Source organism: Somniosus microcephalus, chromosome 21 (assembly GCF_052327205.1).
Source record: "Somniosus microcephalus isolate GS21.2 chromosome 21, FLI_Smic_1.0, whole genome shotgun sequence".
Classification (NCBI taxonomy): Eukaryota; Metazoa; Chordata; class Chondrichthyes; order Squaliformes; family Somniosidae; genus Somniosus; species Somniosus microcephalus.
In genome coordinates, this window is record NC_141007.1 from 7,804,227 (window position 1) to 7,827,802 (window position 23,576).

Sequence of the window (23,576 nt, forward strand, 5' to 3'; positions counted from 1 at the left end):
ATACTGTACCTAGTCCACATGTGCTCAATAAAGTGTCTAGCAAAAGCTAGCTAAAAATGCTCCTGTTCTCCCTGGATGGCAAATTGTACCAGTCCCTCTCTGCGGAGAGCAAGAAAGGGCAGGGCGGGTACGCTGCCATCCAGGAGGAAGTTCTGGAGGCCATGGGTATGAATGATGGTAGTCCCTTCTCCCGGGTGGAGAGGACAACACAGCTAGCAGGGGAGACACCACAGGCTTTCGCAGACCGACTGTGGCCTGTGTACAAGAGTGCCTGTAATGGGGTTCTCGACCGGACTCACCTGAATCAGGATGAGCTGACCCACTGGCTCCGAAGCCTGGTGGCAAACAGCTTGCCACGGATCAGAGCCAAGGCTGAGCTTTGGTATGACCCGAAAGACCCCCGGGTCACTGAGGAGACAGTAGTCAGACAGCTGACCCTGGCTCACCGGAACGGTAGAGGGACAGAAGAGCACCCACCTAAAGGAAAAGTACATGAAATGAAACCAAGTAATAAGAAAGAGTGGCACCAGGAATGGGGTAACCCTTCTGACACGAAGCGTAACTGCTTCGGGTGCAGGAAGAATGGGCATTGGAGAAGGGACTGTAGGAATCCATGGAAGGGTTACATAGGAAAGAACTCCCCAGCTCCTGCCCTAAGAACTGAAACACTGACCTCTCCCCCCACGTTAGGCTCAGTCGTAGCTGCGATCCGAGCTTTATTAACTGGCCCAGGGAAGGTAGCCACTGCCACTCGTGCTTTAACCCCATCTGCCCCACACAACCCAGACCTATGACTAGAACCAGCGCAGCCTGTCTACCTGTGCCCCCTTGAAAGACGCGCCCATGAAGAGACCTCCCATAATATGGGGGAATACCTGCGGTGCCAGGTTACGGAGGCTAGGTTAAAGGAGCAGGCCTTATGGGAGGAGAACGCAAGATTAACAACGAGAGCTGACGGTTTGGAGGGTCAGCTAAGGGACATTAAAACAGCTGATAAGGTGGCGAGAAGTAGGGGTTATGAAGACTCTGATCACGGTCCCTGCGAAGAAAGGATTAAAAAATTGACCCAAGCCTTGTCTGAGGCCAGAGGCATGGTCTGTTCAATGGCACCAGGGGAAACCCGGGTGGAGTGGGACGAGGAAGGTCAGGAAGCAGAGGATAAGGTTAAGGATAGAGATCCTCAGCCAGCAGCTGTGGCAGATTCACAGACCGCACCGGCGGGGGCAGTGGCTTGTGTCACTGGAGGGGCCCTCCCACCAATTATTTGGGACTCGGAGACACCCCCGGTAGCCGGTCTCCTCGCATACCACAGCCTGAACTACCGTGGTAACCAGCGTATCAGTTTAAATGGTTCAGCCCTGGAGGGGCCGCAACCTGAAAAAGAATGCCCAAGGTAAGGGATCAGTCTAGGGATAGGGATCCCCAGCCTGCAGCCTCCAATGGTGAGGGACTCACAGGAGAGGCAGCGGTGGGCAAAGAGAACGAGAGGGGTCCCCAGCCTGCGGCCTCAGGCTGCGAGCAACCCACAGGACAGGACAGGGACTCAGCAGCCACACCGAAGGGGGTAGTGTGCTGTCGTACAGGAGGGGACACTCCCCCGATCATCTGGGATTCAGGGAAATCCCCAATTGTTTTAAGAAGGACTCTCTGGGTCTTGCGGTACAGGCCACCTTACGCCCAGGCGTACAAGCTGCCCAGAGGCCGCACAAGACAGAGGCCGAACAGGAATTAGCCTGGCCGTCTGGAGACGGGCGGTGGATGTACATAGCTTTTCTGAAGTATTTAGGTGTGTTTTAACAGTATTGGTAGCTTTAGGTGTATTTTATTTAATTATTTTACAATAAATAAGTTTAAATTTCGAGACTCGATCACTCGGGACATGGCTATCTGTTTTGTGTGTCCCTACAGAGAGGAAGTCAGGATGAGGAAGGTTCTGCTCCTGCTCGCCCTGGTAGGGGTGAGCATCGGTGACCGAAGAGACGTGGAGGACTCCCACATCTATGGGTGCTCGGGAGAGAGAGCACCGATCGTTACCGCAGGGGGTGGCGAATGGGGTGTGGAGGAGCTCGCCATCTACTTCCACGAGGGAAGGTGGCCAGGGTGGCTGGGGTCTAACTCGACTCAGTACTCCAGCCAGACCGGGTTCACGTACGGGGAGGCCTCCATCCCGTGCCCCAGGGTACAGGTCGTGGCCACAAGGGTCAGTGTCACTGATGGGAAACGTGTGTGTTTGACATGTAAGGGACAGATTCCCTTGGATAGGTGGTGGTGGCTCAGGAAGCTGAGCAGGGACATTGGGGAACGACTGGGGAACAACACCCACCGGACGATCACAGGGACCCGAGGGGGAGTGAATGTGTGTTGGGATAAGTGGTGGGAGTCGGAACAGGGAATCTATATCTGCATGTGGGGGTCAGAGAGAGCCTGCCCCACAGGCATATCCATCATCTTCTCCAGACAATGGCAAGAAACCGGGAAGGGGAAGGGGTGGGATTCTAGCCTGCATGCGTGCGCAGTCCCACACTTCCCGATCCCAGTCAATGCCACCGAACTTGTGGCATGCACCCGAAAGCCCCTGCCCACGACCCCAACATCACGGACAGTAATAGAGAGGTGTCCTACCACCGCCAAGGGACCAGGGAATGGGTTAGTGCTAGTGCCGACCAAAAAGGTACTATACCAGGGGGTACACTATGCAGTAGCTTCAGTTATCCTAAACCTTATTGAAGTACAGTTACCTGAATGGTGCCCTAAGGAGACAGAAAAGCTATACCAGGCCCTACTAAAAGAAATGTTTAGGAAATTCTACGAATTCGATTTTGCCAACATAGAGAAAGCAGAGCTGTACACATTACACGCTGAGCACACTATGGGCATGGGGAGACAAGAAGGGGAACCTGGAACGATATTTTCACAACCTACAATACAGGATCATCGGTAATAAATAGCCTGGACGATATATAACTGCAAACATAAATAAATGGTCTAAAAACCCAACTACGAAAGATCCTAATGGAAGAAAAGACAGTGGTAGGCTCAGAGCTACACGAGGACCAGCTATGATGGTCCATTTAAAGGAGATCATTGCTGAGCTAGAAAGACACGCGAAAACAGTAAATGCACTCATATGGGAGGACAGGAATGCTTCGGAACAAGCTGCACAGAATGAGGTGTGTGTGCTATATGGGGCATGGTTGCTGGGCGAGGGTCGCAGCAACCTGGAGGATTTAAAACAAGGTTTAGTCCCCTCCTGGATTAGCAACAAGCACCTCGCAGCCCTCCACCCATTTACCAATTCACTGAGCCCGTGTCAGCTCTGCCTAGCCTCTGAAGCCTACCCTGTCCCAATAGATTGGGGGCGTTCCAATCACACTATCATGGGGATAGTAGTGGGGATGCCAGTCATGGGTGAGACAGCCCGACCCGCACCGGTATACAGGGTGGAGAACATTGGGATCATTCAAAGGGGTGCACACATCCGTTTCGCAGCAGTCCCACCTTATGTCATAAAGTGGGAGCACGCTATGACAGGTACAGACCTCTCCGGGTGCCGGAGCCGGGGAGCACACATAATAATTTGTCCCCAGCACTTGAATGCCTATTCAAGACCACAGTGCGGGTTTAAAGCTGCTGGCGCACGACCTATTAATTGTACCATGGAGGTAATGGCACAAGGCCATGTTCCCCCACAGGTAGCATTCATAGGGGGTGGGACATATTGTGTCACCACAAGTGCGGCCCACTACCGGCATGGACAGTTCATCTGGTGTCCAGTGAATGACAGCAATTTCTGTTTTAAACCCGAGGCAGAAGTTCAAGTGGCCCAGGAACGGATTTTCCCCATTCCTGACCCCGCCACTGTTCACCTCACTGTCAGGGAAAATATAACCAACCTGCAAGACTATGTCACAGTCTTCGACTATAAAATTCCCCCTCTACCCGAACATCTTACCGCCCTACTCAAAGCTGTAGAAGTATCACAAAAACATTTCTATACTCTAGAACAAAAGACAGTTGAGATAGGGGCCGAGATTTCGGATATCATAGTTCCACCCTGGTGGGATATTTTCAAAAATATCAAGGTCCCTTCCTGGATCAGAACGGCTTCCCATATTTTAGTGGTCTGCCAGCTCGCTATAGTCTTCTACTTACTGTGCACAAAGTGCAAAGGGAGGGACAGAATGCTCCGATCCCGACATGAGAAAGCATGGAATGTACATTAGAATAAAGTCTATGACCAGGTATGGGACGAGCCTTAATCATTATTAAAATAAAGTTTTGTGACCGTGTATTATTTTTTCTATGCATGTACCATATTTTCCAAGTGGTGCAGGGGTGTTGGACCCCCTCCGTGCTTGTATAAGAATGTAACTGAATTCTTACTGGTGTATGCATCTCAACACTACATCTAAAGGGGAATGTATGTTTTAGGTCTTAGATAGGTAAACTACAAGGGAAGGTTGGCTCTCGAGGATCAAGAATTTTGCTCACACAGTATGATGCTCTAGTGAGCACCTCATCTTCTGATTAGGCATTTTACAGCCTTCTGGACTCAATATCGAGTTCAACAATTTCAGATCATAACCTCGGCCCCTATTACATTTTTACATATATTTTTTATCCACACCTTTGTTTTGGTTTTTCCCTCCCCCCCTTTCCTTTTTTTCTCTCTCCCACATGGCAGCTGTCTCCCATTCTGCCAGCGCATTTCACTCCTAATCTAGAGCCGTCTTTTGTCTCCACTAGTCCTATCACCCTCTCGTCTCGTTTTGAATACCTCTTAATGTCTCTTCTTCTCTTTTGTTCCCTCCCAGCCTGGCCACTTAATCTATTTCATTCCCTGTGCCTCTTTAGTCTTGAGAAAGGGTTTTGACCCGAAACGTCAACTCTAATTTCTCTCCACAGATGTTGCCTGGCCTGCTGAGTTTTTCCAGCATTTTCTGTTGTTATTTCGCATTTCCAGCATCTGCAGTATTTTGCTATCGATCAATCAAGTAATAGTTCAACAGCTCATGAAACCAATCCGAATCCACTTCACACATTCTTAAAAACTTCAACAGCCCATGGAACCAGCCCGAAACCGTTTTAAACAACTTAATATTAACGAGCCCGTCAAAATCTAACAATAAACCTAGACTGATTTGGCACGCAGATTATAAGGCCCCATTTAGTATATTTGAAGGTCTGTTTTCTCAAGAGGACAGTTTGAACAGTTCACAGTTCAGCAAGGTGGGAGTTCAAGAAGTTCAGAGGAGTTCCAAGTTCGAGTTCACTAGAGTTCAAGCATCTCGAGGCAGCTCTCTCTCTCTCGAAGTAACACACAAGAAGAAACCAGAGCAACCATTTCAGTGACCATCGGACACCTCGCAGCAACAATGGCCTTATGAAACAACCAACCGAACATTACCATCAGCCAACCGGGTAATATTGGGCCACCGCGACCAAAGAAAACCAACTCAGAAGAAAACCGAAGATTCACAAGTTTTTCCACTCTGCAAACTATTCCTGACTTACCCCTGGGTAAGATTTTACTCAAAGAGACACTAAGCCCTATTTCTGACAGAAGAAAATTGGGTACTCACCTGATAAATCCAATACGCATCCTACCGCATCAGCGGACTCGCAAAGACTGACCAGATATGCAGGTGAAGTCCTCTATCACGTCCGGGGTACAGCAGGCCCCAACCAACATATCCAGCGAACACCGAAACCGCGAACCAGCCCAACTGTCAAGGATTCATTTGGTGAGCATTATCCCTGGAACTTTAGAGTCCAATTTAGCTAGTAAGGTGGGACTGGGAGGGGTGAGGTATTTTTCTACTGTAATTCCCTCGTGTGTATCGAAGCGTTCAACATTTTATTAGTGTTAAGATTATTGTGTTGTATTTTCTTTCTCCAATAAAGATCAACATTTTCTTGCACCAAAACCAGTTGTCTGCTGCACTTTTGTTACAATCCCCAAATAAGTCCAAATCTAGAACCAAGGGAGTGGGAGCGATTCGAACCGCTCATAAGGCGGAGGCGAAGCTGACCCCAAACACCATCCCCTACAACATTGAGGGAGAGAGAGTCACATCGAGAGAAAGTCACATCGAGAGAGAGAGAGAGAGAGTCACATTGATGGAGAGAGAGTCACATCGAGAGTCACATCGAGAGAAAGTCACATCGAGAGAGAGAGTCACATCGAGGGAGAGAGAGTCACATCGAGAGAGAGTCACATCGAGAGAGAGAGTCACCTCGAGAGAGAGTCACATTGAGGGAGAGAGAGTCAAATCGAGAGAGAGAGAGTCACATCGAGAGAGAGAGTCACATCGAGAGTCACATTGAGGGAGAGAGAGTCAAATCGAGAGAGAGAGAGTCACATCGAGGGAGAGAGAGAGTCACATCGAGAGAAAGAGAGTCACATCAAGAGAGAGAGTCACATCGATGGAGAGAGAGAGTCACATCGAGGGAGGGAGAGTCACATTGAGAGAGAGAGTCACATCGAGAGAGAGTTACATCGAGAGAGAGAGTCACATCGAGAGAGAGAGTCACATCGAGAGAGAGAGTCACATCGAGAGAGAGAGTCACATCGAGAGAGAGAGTCACATCGAGGGAGAGAGAGTCACTTCGAGAGAGAGTCACATCGAGGGAGAGAGTCACATCGAGGGAGAGAGTCACATCGAGGGAGAGAGAGTCAAATTGAGGGAGAGTGAGTCACATCGAGGGAGAGAGAGTCACATCGAGGGAGAGAGAGTAACATCGAGGGAGAGACAGTCACATCAATGGAGAGAGAGACACATCGAGAGAGATAGAGTCACATTGAGAGAGAGAGTCACATCGAGAGAGCGTCACATCGAGGGAGAGAGAGTCACTTCGAGAGAGAGTTACATCGAGAGAGAGAGTCACATCGAGAGAGAGAGTCACATCGAGAGAGAGAGTCACATCGAGAGAGAGAGTCACATTGAGAGAGAGAGTCACATCGAGAGAGAGAGTCACATCGAGGGAGAGAGAGTCACATCGAGGGAGAGAGATTCACTTCGAGAGAGAGTCACATCGAGGGAGAGAGTCACATCGAGGGAGAGAGTCACATCAAGGGAGAGAGAGTCAAATTGAGGGAGAGTGAGTCACATCGAGGGAGAGAGAGTCACATCGAGGGAGAGAGAGTAACATCGAGGGAGAGAGAGTCACATCAATGGAGCCAGAGACACATCGAGAGAGATAGAGTCACATTGAGAGAGAGAGTCACATCGAGAGAGCGTCACATCGAGGGAGAGAGAGTCACATCGAGGGAGAGAGAGTCACATCAATGGAGAGAGAGACACATCGAGAGAGATAGAGTCACATTGAGAGAGAGAGTCACATCAAGAGAGAGAGTCACATCGAGAGCGAGAGAGTCACATCGAGGGATAGAGTCACATCGAGGGAGAGAGAGTGACATCGAGAAAGAGTGATATCGAGAGAGAGAGAGTGACATCAAGAGCGAGACTGACATCGAGAGAGAGAGTCACATCGAGAGAGAGAGTCACATCGAGAGAGAGAGAGTCAAATTGAGGGAGAGTGAGTCACATCGAGGGAGACAGTCACATCGAGAGAGAGAGAGTCACATCGAGTGAGAGAGAGTCACATCGAGGGAGAGAGTCACATCGAGGGAGAGAGAGTCACATCGAGGGAGAGAGAGTCAAATTGAGGGAGAGTGAGTCACATCGAGGGAGAGAGAGTCACATCGAGAGAGAGAGAAACACATCGAGAGAGAGTCACATCGAGAGAGTGAGAGTCACATCGAGAGAGTGAGAGTCACATCGAGAGAGTGAGAGTCACATCGTGGGAGAGAGAGTCACATCGAGGGAGAGAGAGTCACATTGAGGGAGAGAGAGTCAATCAAGAGAGAATGAGTCACATCGAGAGAGAGAGTCACATCAAGGGAGAGAGAGTCACATCGAGATAGAGTGAGTCACATCGAGAGAGAGAGAGAGTCACATCAAGGGAGAGAGTGTCACATAGAGAGAGAGAGCGTCAAATCGAGAGAGAGAGAGTCACATCAAGAGAGATTCACATCGAGAGAGAGAGTCACATTGAGAGAGTGAGAATCACAGAGACATTCACATCGAGGGAGAGAGAGTCACATCGAGCGAAAGTCACATCGAGATAGAGAGTCACAATGCGAGAGAGTCACATCGAGAGAGAGTTACATCGAGGGAGAGAGTGTCTAATCGAGGGCGAGCGTCTAATCGAGAGAGGGTCATATGGAGGGAGAGAGGGTCACATCGAGAGAGAGAGTCACATCGAGAGAGAGAGTCACATCGAGAGAGAGTCACATCGAGAGAGAGTCACATCGAGAGAGAGTCACATCGAGAGAGAGAGTCACATCGAGAGAGAGTCACATCGAGAGAGAGTCACATCGAGAGAGAGTCACATCGAGAGAGAGAGTCACATCGAGGGAGAGAGTCACATCGAGAGAGAGTCACATCGAGAGAGAGAGTCACATCGAGAGAGAGTTACATCGAGGGAGAGAGTGTCTAATCGAGGCAGAGAGAGTCACATCGAGGGAGCGAGAGTCACAACTAGAGAGAGTCACATCGAGGGAGAGAGTCACATCGAGGGAGCGAGAGTCACAACTAGAGAGAGTCACATCGAGGGAGAGAGTCACATCGAGGGAGCAAGAGTCACAACTAGAGAGAGTCACATCGAGGGAGAGAGTCACATCGAGAGAAAGAGAGTCAAATCGAGGGCGAGCGTCTAATCGAGAGAGGGTCATATGGAGGGAGAGAGGGTCACATCGAGAGAGAGAGTCACATCGAGAGAGAGAGTCACATCGAGAGAGAGAGTCACATCGAGAGAGAGAGTCACATCGAGAGAGAGAGTCACATCGAGAGAGAGAGTCACATCGAGAGAGAGAGTCACATCGAGAGAGAGAGAGTCACATCGAGAGAGAGAGTCACATCGAGAGAGAGAGTCACATCGAGAGAGAGTCACAACGAAAGAGAGAGTGAGAGTTGTTATGTATTATCTGTTCTCCTCACACCTGCGGTGGCGCAGTCACAGCAGATGGATGGTTGGGTTTGTTTTTCCTGGTTGGGTTTTTGTTCTCTTTGTTCTGTTCTCTCCGGAACCTTCTTTTTGAATAAAGCAGCCTCATGTTTGAATCTCTGGGTTCTGAGCCCTAATTGTGTCTCGGCAGAAAGGTGCAGACACAACAAAGTGGCGATGAGGATCGGATGAATCTCCATTTTGGGAACTTTCTTGTTTTTGACTACAAAGCACTCGGAACAGAGACGGGTGCAGTGAGTAAACAGAAATTAAAATTTGAAACCTGAGATGGCTACTATATTCGGAAACATCGGTGATTTTGATGAAAATGTGGAGCAATGGAGCTCATACACAAAACGATTTGAATACTTTACACAAGCAAATGACATTGGAGAGAACAAAGTAGTACCTACATTGTTAAGTGTGATGGGACCAAAGACTTTCAATCTTTTGTGCACTTAATGCATCCAGATAAACCAGGGGCTAAACAATATAGCGAAATTGTGGATTTACTAAAAGGGCATTTTTCACCCAAACCCCTAGTCATAGCGGAGAGGTTTAGGTTCCACAGGCGTAACCAGGAAGAAGGAGAAACAGTGATCATGTTTGTAGCTGCACTAAAAAGACTATCAGGGCACTGTGAGTTTAATGACGTGCTAAATGATACTATAAGAGACAGACTTGTGTGTGGTCTGCAAAGTGCAGCCACACAGAAGCGCCTTCTTACTGAGGACAACCTTACTCTTGAAAAGGCCATTGAAGTTAGTGTCTCCATGGAGATGGCGGAAAAGGAGGCTCACCAGTTTAGTTCAACAGCGAGAGTTCACAAGGTGTCGTCTGAGCCTAAAGGTGCGCGGAACAGCACATGTTACCGTTGTGGGAAAATGGGCCATCACGCTAATGACTGCTGGTGTACAGAGCTGGAATGCCGAAATTGTGGCAAAAAGGGTCACATTGAACGTGCCTGTAGAGATAAAAAAAAGAACAGACAGAGCTGGGAAGCATGAAAGCAAAATGTCTGTATTTGGACAAGAGAAGAAAAAGAGTGTTCATTCTGTGCAGCATGATGGAACAAGCAAAACAGAGGGGAGCGACATCTCTGAGGAGGAAGAGGTGCACATACTGATGGTTGCAGGTGGTTCAAATGGCTACTGGGTGTCACCACTGGTGGAGGGACAATCAGTGCGGATGGAGGTGGACACAGGCGCGCTGTGTCCCTTGTTTCAGACACTGTCTGCAACAAAATGCTAAAGCATCTTACCCTTCAGCCAACAAACATTGTGCTAAAGACGTATACCGGCGAAGCTGTGGCCATGAGAGGCGCCATTGAGGTGACAGTTAAATTGAACGGACAGACTGCAAAATTGCCACTATAAGTGGTAAAGGGAAATTACCCATCTCTACTGGGACGTGCGTGGCTAGAGAAAAATCACGCTGGACTGGCCTGCAGTCCGCATGATGTCAAAAGGGGAGTCAGGTCTGACTGCAGTTTTAAACAAACATGCAGAACTCTTCAATGGTGAACTTGGGAGCATGAAAAAGATCAGCGTGAGACTGGACATTAAACCTGACAGCAAGCCGAAGTTTCACAAAGCCCGACCTGTACCCTATGCAATTAGGCCAAAAGTTGAGGCTAACTTGGAGGCCTTAGTCGAGAATGGAGTCCTGGAGCCTGTGAGCGTGAGTAAATGGGCCACACCCATTGTTCCTGTCCTGAAAAAGGATGGATCTATTTGAATCTGTGGGGATTTTAAAGTGACTATTAACCCGGTGCTGTCTGCGGAACAGTACCCTCTTCCCCTCATTGATGATCTTTTTACGGGCCTGGCCGGAGGGCAAAAGTTCAGCAAAATAGACTTATGCCAGGCTTATCTACAAATGCATGTCGATGACAAATCAAAGGAGTTGCTGACAATTGTGACACATAAGGGGCTATACAGGTACTGCTGCCTTCCGTTTGGAATTACGTCGGCCCCTGCTCTATTCCAAAGGGCAATGGATCAGATTTTGACTGGACTGCCAGGAGTCCAGTGCTACCTGGACGACATCCTTGTCACTGGGACAAATGAGGAGGATCATCTTCTGAACTTGGATGTGACACAACAACGACTGAAAGAGTACGGACTCAGAGTTCGTAAGGACAAATGTGAATTCTTTCAGTCTTCAGTTGAGTACCTGGGGCATATGATTGACGCTACTGGCCTGCATAAGGCGCCGTCAAAGGTCAAGGCGATCGTGGAGGCCCCAGCACCCCAGAATGTGAGCCAGTTACATTCATTCCTGGGGCTACTTAACTACTATGGAAAGTTTATTCCAGACTTAGCAACATTGTTGAAGCCGCTACATCAGTTGCTATGTCAAGGAAAAACATGGAAATGGACTGGAATGTGCAACGAAGCTTTCATCCAAGCAAAGAAAGCATTGCTGAAATCGAAGGTCCTGACACACTTCGACCCAAAGCTACCCGTGCAGCTAGCATGTGATGCATCACCATATGGTGTGGGAGCAGTCATATCCCACATCATGCCTTCGGGTGAAGAGAAACCTATCGCCTTCGCATCGCGCACCTTGAACAAGGCCGAGAGTAACTATGCACAGATTGAGCGCGAGGCCTTGTGAATCGTTTTTGGAATTCGAAAATTTCATCAGTACCTGTTTGGGAGAAGGTTCACGCTCCTGACGGACCACCGTCCATTGACTTCAATCTTCGGGCCCCACACCGGAATTTCTTTCTCTTGCTGCAAGCAGGATGCAAAGGTGGGCTTTACTGTTGTCAGGACACGCATACGACATCAAATATCGCAAATCTGACTTGCACGGCAATGCAGACGGTCTCTCGAGGCTGCCCTTGCCTGTTACTTTCCCAGAGCCTCGTCAGATACACATCTTCTACTTTAGACAAGTGGAGGGAGCACCTGTCACTGCAGTTCAGGTGCGAAGGTACACCCACAACGATCCAGTCCTGTCTGAGGTAATGGACGATGTCATTCGAGGGAGAGCTATCGGAGATTCTCCAAGTTTGAAACCTTACGTTACAAAAAGAAATGAGCTCTCCGTCCAGGCAGGTTGTCTTCTCTGGGGACACCGTGTCATCATTCCGCCACCTCTGAGGGAACCTGTACTGCAACAACTTCATACAGGCCACAGTGGGATGGTTCGGATGAAGGAAATGGCAAGAAGCTACTTCTGGTGGCCAGGTTTCGATGGAAATATTGAGGAGAAATCCAAAACATGTTCCCCATGTCAAAGGGTCCGGAATGTTCCACAGCTGGCAACCCTACACCCCTGGGATTGGCCTGAAGAAGTGTGGCAGCGAGTACATGTGGACTTCGCCGGTCCTTTCGAAGAGAACATGTTTATGGTGGTTGTGGACGCTCGTAGCAAGTGGCCGGAGGTCGCTGTGATGAGGTTTACCACGGCAGAGAAAACAATTGAGAAACTTGGTGAGATGTTCAGCCGTTATGGCTCACCGGAACAACTCGTAAGTGACAACGGTCCACAATTTGTATCACAGGAGTTTGCAACCTTCCTGCAAGTGAATGGTGTCCAACACATCAGGTCTGCGCCCTATCATCCCTCTACTAATGGCCTGGCAGAAAGGTTCGTGCAAACTTTGAAGCATGCCTTGAAGGCATCGCAAGGTCAGGGCTCAATCCACCAACGTCTGAACAGCTTCCTGCTGTCCTACAGGAACGAGCCGCATGCCACAACCAAAACTTCCCCCGCTTCGCTCATGATGAAGAGGCAGTTGCGGACAAGTTTTGACTTACTCAAACCTCCAAGGGCAGAGCAGGTTGTCCATTGTCAACAACAAGCTCAAGTTGAAAGGAGAGAGAAAAGAGCCAAGGAGAGACGGTTTCATCCTGGAGAGCACGTCCTAGCTCGAAACTACAACACTGGACCGAAATGGATTCCTGCTACGGTGATCGTGCAGGCGGGCCCTGTGTCTTACATGGTTGAGACTGCTGAGGACGTCGTCTGGAGAAGACACACTGATCAACTGTTGCTAGGAGCAGAGACAGCCACAGAGGCTCCAATGGCTGGTTGGCCTGAACTGTTTCCGGATGATACCGCAAACCAGCATCCTTTGCCACAGTGCTCTTCTCCAACACAGGAAGTCAAAGAGACTGTTCCACCTGTGCAAACTCCTGACTTTCAACTGACACAGGCACTTTCTCTATCTAGGCCTGTGTCAATGCCTACTGCTGTGGAAGCCAGCGATAACCGCCGGTATCCTGTCAGAGAGCGGCGGCCTCCAAGACGCTTGGATCTGTAGGCTTAGTGACTTACCCACAAGACTGGGGCAGAATGAATCCCAGGGTAAAGTCAGGGTTTGAGGCAGTCTACCTCTACCCTTGGTTAGTTGAGTGCATTGAAAGTAACTTACCTGTTGAGGAATAATGTGGACATTTCATATAAGAGGGGAGGAATATGTTATGTATTATGTGTTCTCCTCCCACCTGCGGTGGCGCTGTCACAGCAGATGGATGGTTGGGTTTGTTCTCTTGGTTGGGTTTTTGTTCTCTTTGTTCTGTTCTCTCCGGAACCTTCTTTTTGAATAAAGTAGCCTCATGTTTGAATCTCTGGGTTCTGAGTCCTAATTGTGTCTAGGTAGAAAGGTACAGACACAACAAGAGTCACATCGAGAGAGAGAGTCACATCGATAGAGAGAGAGTCACATCGAGAGAGAGAGAATCACATCGAGAGAGAGAGAGTCACATCGAGAGAGAGAGAGAGTCACATCGAGAGAGAGTCACATCGAGAGAGAGAGAGTCACATCGTGAGAGAGAGAGTCACATCGAGAGAGAGAGAGTCACATCGAGAGAGAGAGAGTCACATCGAGAGAGAGAGGGTCACATCGAGAGAGAGAGAGTCACATCGAGAGAGAGAGAGTCACATCGAGAGAGAGAGTCACATCGAGGGAGAGAGTCACATCGAGAGAGAGAGTCACATCGAGAGAGAGAGTCACATCGAGAGAGAGAGTCACATCGAGAGAGAGAGTCACATCGAGAGAGAGAGTCACATCGAGAGAGAGAGTCACATCGAGGGAGAGAGAGTCATATCGAGAGAGAGAGAGTCACATCGAGAGAGAGAGAGTCACATCGAGAGAGAGAGTCACATCGAGGGAGAGAGTCACATCGAGAGAGAGAGTCACATCGAGAGAGAGAGTCACATCGAGAGAGAGAGAGTCACATCGAGGGAGAGAGTCACATCGAGAGAGTCACATCGAGAGAGAGAGAGTCACATCGAGGGAGAGAGTCACATCGAGGGAGAGAGTCACATCGAGAGAGAGAGTCACATCGAGGGAGAGAGAGTCACATCGAGAGAGAGTCACATCGAGAGAGAGAGTCACATCGAGAGAGAGAGTCACATCGAGGGAGAGAGTCACATCGAGGGAGAGAGTCACATCGAGGGAGAGAGAGTCACATCGAGAGAAAGAGAATCACATCGAGAGAGAGTCACATCGAGAGAGAGAGTCACATCGAGAGAGAGAGTCACATCGAGGGAGAGAGAGTCACATCGAGAGAGAGAGTCACATCGAGGGAGAGAGAGTCACATCGAGGGAGAGAGTCACATCGAGAGATACAGTCACATCGAGAGAGAGAGTCACATCGAGAGAGAGTCACATCGAGGGAGAGAGTCACATCGAGGGAGAGAGTAACATCGAGGGAGAGAGTCACATCGAGGGAGAGAGTCACATCGAGAGAGAGAGTCACATCGAGGGAGAGAGAGTCACATCGAGACAGAGAGAGTCACATCGAGAGAGAGAGTCACATCGAGAGAGAGAGAGTCACATCGAGAGAGAGAGTCACATCGAGAGAGAGAGGGAGAGTCACATCGAGAGAGAGAGTCACATCGAGGGAGAGAGAGTCACATCGAGACAGAGAGAGTCACATCGAGAGAGAGAGTTACATCGAGAGAGAGTCACATCGAGAGAGAGAGAGTCACATCGAGCGAGAGAGTCACATCGAGGGAGGGAGAGTCACATCGAGAGAGAGAGTCACATCGAGAGAGAGAGTCACATCGAGAGAGAGAGTCACATCTGTAGTGATATCAGCAAATAGTGATGATATTTGTCTGTGTTTGATTACTTATGCCTTACAGCATATTTGTCTGTGTTTTTGATTACTTGTGCCTGACCAGCAGAGGTCATGTGAGAGACAAGCAGTCCAGAGGAGTTTTACTTTCAGTTTCATTCTAGATGCATCACAGCATAGTGTGTTCTGTAAAAAGCTGTAGAAAGTCTTGAACAAGACTTTAGATTAAACAACATTCTCTTTCAGAAATGAGTCTTTATTGACCCCAAAAAGAAATCAATACATGATGTCAGAAGTGGCTGAAAGAGAGGAAGAAAAAAAAAACTGAAGTTAAATCAGCTCTCCACAAATTAGCAAGCCAAAAGAGAACATCGTTGCTTACCATTAGAGAATAGCTAGCGAAGTGAAAAATGGAAGGTTTACACCCACCGGCGACGCTTCAATTAACAGGTAATGTGGCTGAAAATTGGAGAAGGTTCAAACAACGTTTAGAGTTGTATTTAGCGGCAATCGGAGCTGACAAGAAAAGTAATAAACAGAAATCGTCCGTGTTCTTGCATGTCGTGGGTGATGAAGCGCTGGAGGTGTGTAATAACTTCACATTCGCTGTTGATGGAGACAAAATGAAGCTAGATAAAATAATGGAACAGTTTGAGGCCTACTGCATACCTAAACGCAACGTGACCTTTGAGAGGCACAAATCTTTCACATGTGTACAGAAAATCGGCGAGACTATTGATCAATATGTGACTGAACTGAGAAACCGGAGCAAATCGTGTGAATTTGGGGGACTCACAGACTCGCTGATAAAAGACAGACTGGTGTGTGGTATTCGAGATAATGGTCTAAGGGAAAGACTGCTAAGAGAGCAAGATCTAGACCTGGGAAAAGCCATAGCACTGTGTAGGGTTACAGAGACTGTGAAGTTGCAGGCAAAGGAGCTGTTCAGTGACAGTAGCTGCAACGTGGATGCAGTGAGAAAGAACGGATACAAACCGTTTAACAAAGAGAGCGCCAATGTGAAAAAAGAGACGTGGCCAGCAAACGAAAATGAAAGGGACAATCGGAAGTCATGTAGTCGATGCGGTACACAGCATCCACCAAGAAAGTGTCCAGCATATGGTAAAACTTGCAATAGTTGCAACAAGAACAACCATTATGCCCGTTGCTGCAAGAACCAAGTGCAACAAAGCAAGGTCCATGCAGTAGATGAAAGCGACATAGAGGAATTCTATGCAGATGTTGTGTCTGAAAACAAAAGAGAAGAAAGAGACTGGATGTTGACACTAAAAGTGAACGACATACACATTCCATTTAAATTGGATACTGGAGCACAAGTTAATGTGATATCAGAGACCGATTTTAAGAGAATTAGACCCAGACCAAAGTTACATGGAATACAAGTGAAAGTGACCGGATACTCAGGTACTGATATACCAGTGAAAGGAAAATGCATTGTCAAAGTAACACACAAGGACAGAGAGCACACGCTAGCATTAATCGTGGTGCCAAAGGATGTGCAAGCCATACTAGGGTTAAAAGCCTGTGAGAGACTGAACCTGGTAAAGAGAGTCCTCGTTGTGGAAAGCGAAGGAGAGACAGTCTATGATGAACTCATGAAAGAGTACAAAGATCTATTTAAGGGTCTAGGCTGCATTCCAGGAGAACACACGATCAGAGTAGATAAAAGTATGACACCGGTCATACATCCATGCAGAAAAGTTCCGTTTGCTCTTCAAAAGCAACTGAAGGCAGAGTTGGACAAGATGGAAAGCCTGAACGTGATTCAGAAGATAGATGAGCCAACTGAGTGGGTGAGTTCCCTCGTCGTAGTGGACAAAAAGAATGGAAAGCTCAGAATTTGCCTGGATCCAAGAGATCTAAACAGAGCAATAAAGAGAGAGCACTTCAAGCTTCCTACTTGAGGAAATCATGGCACAGTTTGCAAATGCAAAATATTTCAGCAAGTTAGATGCGTCCTCAGGATTTTGGCAGATGAAGCTGGATGAAGCAAGTTCAAGACTGTGCACGTTCAACACTCCATTTGGCAGATACAGATTCCTAAGGTTACCATTTGGCATTGCCTCAGCTCCTGAAGTGTATCACAAGGCTATCCATATGATCTATGAGCACCTGGAGGGAGTTGATACATCAATGGATGACATCATAGTATGGGGAACCATGAGAACTGAGCATGACGAGAGACTGAAAAAAGTGCTGGAAGCAACAAGGAAAACAAACCTGAAGCTGAATAGAGAGAAATGCCAGCTCGGGGTGACAGAACTGACATTCGTGGGAGATATCCTTAGCAGTGAGGGCATCAGACCAGATCCCAGAAAGGTGTCCGCCATTGAGAATATGCCAAGGCCACAATGCAAAAAGTACATGCAGAGGTTTAATGGAATGATCAACTACATGGGTAAATTCATATCCAACCTCTCAGAAAAAATAGTGCCACTGAGAAGACTAACTGAAAAGAACATAGAATGGGAATGGAATCATGAGCATGAGAAGTCATGGAGCGATCTAAAGAAACTGCTCACAGAGGAACCAGTTCTGAGGTTTTATGACCCAGCGAGACCCATCAAGGTATCATCAGATGCATCACAAAGTGGGCTCGGTGCCGTTCTTCTGCAACAATATGACTACTGGCAACCTATTGCATATGCATCGCGCTCAATGACAGACGCAGAGACGCGATATGCTCAAGTAGAAAAGGAGCTGCTCAGCATCACATACGCCTGTGAAAGATTTCACCAGTTTGTGGCAGGACAAGCAATCAGTGTAGAGACTGACCATAAGCCCTTGATTGCATTGTTCCAAAAGCCACTGAATAGCTGTCCGCTTAGAATACAAAGAATGATGATCAGGCTGCAACGCTATACACTGAATGTTGCGTACACACCGGGTAAGCTGATGTATACAGCAGACACGTTGTCCAGAGCTGTTGACCCAAGTGAGCCCGCAAACACCACAATGGATGAAAAAGTGAACGCCTACGTGGACATGATCACAAGTGCACTGCCCATAGCAGATGCAAAAATGGAGCTCATAAAGACTGAGACAAACAAAGATGAAACAATGAGACGACTGAGAAAAAGCATCTTGGATGGATGGCCCAACATGAAGCAAGACTGCTCACCTGATATAGCAGAGTACTGGAACTGCAGGGCAGAACTATCAGTGGTCGAAGACATCATCTACAAAGGAAGTAAAATAGTTATCCCAAAGAGTCTGAGAAGAGAGATGCTAAAAAAGATCCATGGAGGACATCTGGGAATCGAAAAGTGTAAGAAAAGAGCACGAGAGGTGATGTACTGGCCACGAATCAACCAAGATGTGACAAATGAGGTGTCAAACTGCACAATATGCCTGAAATATCGAGCAAGCAATCCGGTAGAACCACTAAAGCCACACCCAGCACCAGATAGACCTTACCAGAAGGTAGGCGCTGACCTATTCGTATGTCAAGGGAAGGACTATCTTGTCATCACAGACTATTACTCCCTGTATCCAGAGGTTTGTAGACTGTACACCACCACTGCAGAAGCTGTGATAAGAAGTATGAAAGCCATATTCTCCAGACATGGCGTGGCAAGCGAGGTCTTCACAGACAACGGACCCCAGTTTAACAATGCAAATTTCCGACACTTTGCCAAAGAGTGGGACTTTGTCCACACAACGTCAAGTCCTCACTATCCACAGTCCAATGGACTAGTGGAAAAATCGGTCCAGACAGTGAAAAGACTGATGTACAAGGCAAAAGACAGTGGAACTGACTTCTACCAAAGCATGCTTGTATACCGCACAACGCCGCTCGAGTGTGGTATGTCACCAGCCCAACTCCTGATGGGACGTCGGCTAAGGTCAAACCTACCCATCCCGGAGAACCTCCTGAAAACAAAAGAGGGGGAGAAAGTGAGGAAGTTCAAAGAGCAACAGAAAGAAAAGCAAAAGTACTACTATGACAGAGGAACACAAAACCTACCTGAACTCCACACTGGTGACCAAGTAAGGTTGAAAGACAAAACAAACACATGGACTCAGAAGGGAACTGTCCTGAGTGAAGTTCAACCAAGATCATACACCATTCAGACAGATGAGGGTGCTGTTCTGAGAAGAAATCGTCAAGATCTTCTCATGGGACCAGCCACAGCAGGTCAAGAGACTGATACTGGTGAACAACCTGATCACACAGCTGAGAACTAAACATCTGAGGCAACAACTCAGATTCAAGGACAATCAATCAGAAAATCCTCAAGACACGTGAAGCCTCCTGAGAGACTCATTGAGCAAATTTAAGGACTATTGTTAAAGAAGGAAGTAATGTTATCTTATTCTTTCTTCAAGTTCTAGTGTATTGACATATTTCATGTGAACACACAAAGCAAGGGTAAAAAACCTTGATCATGATAATGATAATGTAAGTTCATTAAATGTTGTTAGTTAAAAGTAAAATACTTTTGTTTTAAGAAAGGGAGATGTAATGATATCAGCAAATAGTGATGATATTTGTCTGTGTTTGATTATTTATGCCTTACAGCATATTTGTCTGTGTTTTTGATTACTTGTGCCTGACCAGCAGAGGTCATGTGAGAGACAAGCAGTCCAGAGGAGTTTTACTTTCAGTTTCATTCTAGACGCATCACAGCATAGTGTGTTCTGTAAAAAGCTGTAGAAAGTCTTGAACAAGACTTTAGATTAAACAACATTCTCTTTCAGAAATGAGTCTTTATTGAACCCAAAAAGAAATCAATACAACATCGAGACAGAGAGAGTCACATCGAGAGAGAGAGTCATATCAAGAGAGAGTGACATCGAGAGAGAGACTCACATAGAGAGAGTCACATCGAGGGAGAGAGAGTCACATCGAGAGAGAGACTCACATCGAGGGAGAGAGCGTCACATCGTGGGAGAGAGAGTCACATGGAGGGAGAGAGATTCACAACGAGGGAGAGAGAGTCTCATCGAGGGAGAGAGAGTCAAATCGAGAGAGAGTGACATCGTGAGAGAGTCACATCGAGAGAGTCTGAGTCACATCGAGAGAGAGTCACATCGAGAGAGAGGGAGTCACATGGAGGGGGAGAGAGAGTCACATCAAGGGAGAGAGTCACATCGAGGGAGAGAGTCACATCGAGAGAGAGAGAGTCACATCGAGAGAGAGAGTCACATCGAGGGAGAGAGAGTCACATCGAGGGAGAGAGAGAAAGAGTCACATCGAAGGAGAGAGAGTTACATCAAGAGAGAGAGAGTCACATCGAGGAAGGGAGAGTTACATCGAGGGAGAGAGAGTCACATCGAGGGAGAGAGAGTCACATCGAGGGAGAGAGAGTCACATCGAGGGAGAGAGTCACATCGAGGGAGAGAGTCACATCGAGGGAGAGAGTCACATCGAGGGAGAGAGAGTCACGTCAAGTGAGAGAGAGTCACATCGAGGGGAGAGTCACATCGAGGGAGAGAGAGTCACATCGAGAGAGTGTCACATTGAGAGAGAGATTCACATCGAGAGAGAGAGAGTCACATCGAGAGGGAGAGAGTCACATCGAGAGAGAGTTACATCAAGAGAGAGAGAGAAAGTCACATCGAGGGAGGGAGAGTTACATCGAGGGAGAGAGATTCACATTGAGTGAGAGAGAGTCACATCGAGAGAGAGAGTCACATCGAGAGAGAGAGTCACAACGAGGGAGAGAGAGTGAAATCGAGGGAGAGAGTCACATCGAGAGAGAGAGTCTCATCGAGGGAGAGATAGTGACAACGAGGGAGAGAGTGTCACATCGAGAGAGAGCCACATCGAGACAGAGAGTGTCACAGCGAGGCAGAGAGTCACGTTGAGGGAGCGAGAGTCATGTCGAGGGAGAGAATGTCACATCGAGGGAGAGAGTCACATCGCGAGAGCGAGTCACATCGAGGGAGAGAGATTCACACCGAGGGAGGGAGTGTCACATCGAGGGAGAAAGAGTCACATCGAGAGTAAGTCACATCGAGAGAGAGAGTCACATCGAGAGAGAGAGTCACATCGAGTGAGAGAGAGAGTCACATCGAGAGAGAGAGAGTCACATCGAGAGAGAGAGTCACATCGAGAGAGAGAGAGTCACATCGAGAGTCACATCGAGAGAGAGTCACATCGAAGGAGAGAGAGTTACATCAAGAGAGAGAGTCACATCGAGGGAGGGAGAGTTAGATCGAGGGAGAGAGAGTCACATTGAGGGAGAGAGAGTCACATCGATAGAGAGAGTCACATCGAGAGAGAGAGAGTCACATCAAGAGAGAGTGAGAGTCACATCGAGGGAGGGAGAGTTACATCGCGGGAAAGAGAGTCACATTGAGTGAGAGAGAGTCACATCGAGAGAGAGAGTCACATCGAGAGAGAGAGAGTGACTTCGAGAGAGAGAGAGAGTGACATCGAGAGAGAGAGAGTGACATCAAGAGAGAGAGTCACATCGAGAGAGAGTGTCAGAACGAGGGAGAGAGAGTCAAATCGAGGGAGAGAGTCACATCGAGAGAGCGAGTCACATCGAGGGAGAGAGATTCACACCGAGGGAGGGAGTGTCACATCGAGGGAGAAAGAGTCACATCGAAAGTGAGTCACATCGAGAGAGAGAGAGTCACATCGAGAGAGAGAGAGTCACAGAGAGAGAGAGTCACATCGATAGCGAGACTTGTCATGTATATACCTTTAAAGGGGGGGAACTACTTTTTACAGCTCATGTATACTGTAGTACCGGCAGTGACCACACCTGTATATAACACTGAATAGTAATCTGTACAGATCAGTTGCAGTGGGAGCCACGTTGAGTAAACACCTGTTGTACCATTTCTGCTGCAGTCTGTATCTTATTATACCCAGACACAACATTGACAACGAGGCAAGTTCAAACCTACCTGCAACTCTGCATCACCTCCCGGGGATTAGTTCCTGGAGATCAGTGGATTGGAGGTCAAGGTCAGAGACTCGGGCGTCAACCACGGGCAACCGCCCAGTCATCCAGCAGAGACTCGAGAATTGTGGGGGAGGCTGTCGAGAGCTAGGCTTGGCTTTCCAGTTGAGGTGGTCCAGCGAAACGGGCTGGCAACAGGTAGTGCGCAGACCCTTCCCAGACAGCGGCGCGCTAGAGCCCGACCGAGCGGCACAGCAAAGGGCCGAGCAGCGTCGACGGGGGAGAGAGAGAGAGGGCAGAGCGCACAGGGCGCAGCCGGTGTTCAGGGGCCGAGCAGCGTCGGAGAGAGGGAGAGAGAGACGTGCAGAAGCCCGCGAGGCGCCGCCATTGCCACGAGGACCGCCGAGTGCGGCGCTGGTAGCAGCGGGGGAGGAAGGAAAGCGCGGGAGACGCCATTTTAAGCCATTGGGAGCTGCCATTTTAAACCACACCCAAAATGCCGAAGGGTGGCAGTATCACCGCATTTGACAATGAAGTCGAAGATTGGACTACATATGTCGAGCGAATAGAGGTGTACTGCAAGGCAAATGAGGTGTCAGATGACAAGAAAGCGTCGGTATTGTTAAATTTAATGGGTGCAAAGATGTATGGGTTATTACGAAATCTAGTAACCCCAACGAAGCCAATGGAAAAGAGTTTTGAAGACATAGTAACGATACGACAGGAACATTTAAACCCCACACCGCTGCTGATAGCAGAAAGATTCAAGTTTCACAAACGGAACCAGCATAAGGATGAAAGCAATGCTGATTATTTAACAGAACTACGCAAACTATCGAAACACTGCCAGTTTGGAGCGGGACTGGCAGATACCTTAAGGGACAAGTTTGTGTGTGGGCTTCAAAGTGAAGGAACCCAGAAACGGCTTTTATCTGAAAAGGACCTTACGCTGGAAAAGGCTTTCAGCATGGCGGTATCATATGAAGCAGCAGCACGGGGTGCTGCAGAGATACAACAGAGAACGCAAGAATATGGCACAAACGAAATGTCATATGGAACAGAGAAGTGCTATCGCTGCGGCAGAACAACACACGACCAGAATGATTGCTGGTTCAAAGACATAGTGTGCAGACAGTGTGGAAAAGTAGGACACATAGCACGAGTCTGCAGGTCAGGAAAGAAAACCAGCAATAAGAAACCTACCAAAGGAAAGTACAAGAAGGTACATAAGATGACAGAGAATAGTTCAGATGAACAAAAGAGTGATAACGACTCCGAAAGCAGGGAACTGAGTTGTCTGAAACTACATAATGTGATCACAACGGAGGATCACCGAACCATTTGGGTCACTCTCAAGATAGCAGGAGTCCAGGTAAAGATGGAATTGGACACAGGATCAGCCCTAACAGTCATAAGCCGACGGGACTACGAGCGGCTATTCTCACACATACCCTTGAGAGACACAAAAATTATTTTGAAGACGTACACGGGGCAAAAAGTCTACCCCAAAGGAAAAATAAGGGTGACCGTTATATATAACGGTAAGGAAACACCAAAACTAGACCTGTATGTATTGCAAGATGGAGGACCACCATTACTGGGACGTGAATGGATCCGGAAAATACAACTGGATTGGCATTCCATACAGGCA